This window comes from Triticum dicoccoides, chromosome 2B (genome assembly GCF_002162155.2).
Source record: "Triticum dicoccoides isolate Atlit2015 ecotype Zavitan chromosome 2B, WEW_v2.0, whole genome shotgun sequence".
NCBI lineage: Eukaryota > Viridiplantae > Streptophyta > Magnoliopsida > Poales > Poaceae > Triticum > Triticum dicoccoides.
Window position 1 is genome coordinate 79,503,914 of NC_041383.1, and position 3,317 is coordinate 79,507,230.

Here is a 3,317-nt window from a genome sequence, read left to right on the forward strand (position 1 = left end):
TCTCTTATATGCATGATTGCTTACAGCCTCGTATTTCTTCTCTGATATTTGGGTTTTGTTTGGCCAACTTGATCTATTTATATTGCAATGGGAAGAGGCGCTTTGTAGTGGGTTCGATCTTACGGTGCTGGATCCCAGTGACAGAAGGGGAACCGACACGTATGTATCGTTGCTACTAAGGATAAAAAGATGAGATCTATATATGCCGCAATAGATAAACGGATCTCGTCTACATCATGTTATAGTTCTTATTGCATTATTCCATATTCTCATGAACATAATACACTAGATGCATGTTGGATAATGGTCGATGTGTGGAGTAATAGTAGTAGATGCAGGCAGGAGTCGGTCTACTAATCTTAGACGTGATGCCTATATAATGATCATTGCCTGGATATCATCATGATTATTTGAAGTTCTATCAATTGCCCAATAGTAAAAGTTTTCCCACCGTTTGCTATTTTTCTCGAGAGAAGCCACTAGTGAAACCTACGACCCCGGGTCTCTTTTCATCATATTTTCCTTTGCGAGCTATTTTCCTTTGCATTTATTTTCAGATCTATTAAACTAAAAATACAAAAATACCTTGCTGCAATTTATTTGTTCCGCGATCCATTTATCCAATATACAACTTTTATCTCACGTTATTTGCCCATCTTGAGGCGTCGTACCCGAAAGCGATTGACAACCCCTTTAACATGTCGGGTTGCGAGTATTTGTTATTTGTGTGCAGGTGATGTTTACGTGGTGTGACGAAGTTCTCCTACTGGTCGATAACCTTGGTCTCATCAATGAGGGAAATACCTACCGTCGCTATACTGTGGCATCCCTTCCGATTTGGGGAAATATCGATGTAGTTCTAGCAGACATGAGTACCCTCGTAGACCGAAATCAGAAGCATTTAGTAACGCGGTTGATGTAGTTGAACGTCTTAGCGATCCAACCGATCCAAGTACCGAACGTACGGCACCTCTGTGTCCAGTACACGTTTAGCTCGAGGATGTCCCTCGTGCTCTTGATCCAGTTGAGGACGAGGGTGAGTTCCTTCAGCACGACGGTGTTGCAACGCTGATGATGATGTTACCGACGTAGGGCTTCACCCAAGCACTACGATGGTATGATCGAGGTGTGTAACTGTGGAGGGGGGCACCGCACACGGTTAAGAGAAACTTGTGTGTCCTAGGGTGCCCCTCTTCCCCTGTATATAAAGGAGGAGAGGGGGAGGCTGGCTAGCCCTAGGGGGCGCGCCAAGAGTAGGGAGCCTACTAGGACTCCAAGTCCGAGTAGTACTCCACTTGGTGGAAGGGGGAAGGAAGGAAGGGAGAGGAGGAGGGAGAGGGAAAGGGGGGCGCCGCCCCCTTCCCCTAGTCCAATTCGGACTGCTAAGGGGGGCACACGGCCAGCCCCTTGCGGCCCTCCTATCTCTCCACTAGGGCCCATGGTGGCCCATTTCTTCCCCGGGGGGTTCCGGTAACCCCTCCGGCACTCCGTTTTTACCCGGTACCATTCGGGACTCTTCCGGTGTCCAAATAACATGGTCCAATATATCAATATTTATGTCTCGACCATTTAGAGACTCCTTGTCACGTCCATGATCTCATCCGGGACTCCGAACAAGCTTTGGTCATCAAAACACATAACTCATAATACATATCTTCATTGAACGTTAAGCATGCGGACCCTCTGGGTTCAAGAACTATGTAGACATGACCGAGACACATCTTCGATCAATAACCATTAGCGGAACCTGGATGATCATATTGGCTCCTACATAATATATGAAGATCTTTATCGGTCAAACCGCATAGCAACATACATTGTTCCCATTGTCACCGGTATGTTACTTGCCCAAGATTCGATCATCGGTATCTTCATACCTAGTTCAATCTCATTACTGGCAAGTATGTTTACTCGTTCCGTAATGCTTCATCCCGCAACTAAATCATTATTAACATTGCTTGCAAGGCTTATATTGATGAGTATTACCGAGAGGGCCCAGAGATACCTCTCCGATACATGGAGTGACAAATCCTAATCTCGATCTATGCCAACTCAACAAACACCTTCGGAGGCACCTATGGAGCATCTTTATAATCACCCAGTTACGTTGTGATGTTTTATAGCACATAAGGTGTTCCTCCGGTATTCGGGAGTTGCATAATCTCATGGTTTGAGGAACATGTATAAGTCATGAAGAAAGCAATAGCAATAAACTTAATGATCATTATGCCAAGCTAACAGATGGGTCATGTCGATCACATCATTCTCTAATGATGTGATCCCGTTCATCAAATGACAACACATGTCTATGGTTACAAAACATAACCATCTTTGATTAACGAGCTAGTCTAGTAGAGGCATACTAGGGACCTTATGTTTTCTCTATGTATTCACACATGTACTAAGTTTCCGATTAATACAATTCTAGCATGAATAATAATCATTTATCATGATATAAGGAAATATAAATAACAACTTTATTATTGCCTCTAGGGCATATTTCCTTCAGCTACGATGGAGATTAAGGTGTCAAGCCGGTGACGATTGAGATCATGATAGTGCTTTGAAGATGGAGATCAAAGGCACAAGATGATGATAGCCATATCATGTCACATATTTTGATTGCATGTGATGTTTATCTTTTATACATCTTATTTTTCTTAGTACGGCAGTAGCATTATAAGATGACCCCTCACTAAATTGCAAGGTATAAGTGTTCTCCCTGAGTATGCACTGTTGCTATAGTTCGTCGTGCCGAGACACCATGTGATGATAGGGTGTGATAAGCTCTAAGTTCACATACAACGGGTGCAAGCCAGTTTTGCACGTGCAGAATACTCGGGTTAAACTTGACGAGCCTAGCATATGTAGATATGGCCTCGGAGCACCGAGACCGAAAGGTCGAACGTGAATCTTATAGTAGATATGATCAACATAGAGATGTTCACCATTGAAAACTACTTCATCTCACATGATGATCGGACATGGTTTAGTTGATATGGATCACGTGATCATTTAGATGACGTGAGGGTTGTCTATCTAAGTGGGAGTTCTTTAGTAATATGATTAATTGAACTTTAATTTATCATGAACTTAGTCTTGATAGTATTTTGCAAATTATGTTGTAGATCAATAGCTCACGTTGTAGCTTCCCTATGTTTTTTATATGTTCCTAGAGAAAAGTATGTTGAAAGATGGTAGTAGTAGTGATACGGACTTGGTCTGTGATCTGAGGTTTATCCTCCTTGCTGCACAGAAGAATTATGTCCTTGATGCACCCCTAGGTGACAGACCTATTGCAGGAGCAGATGCAGATG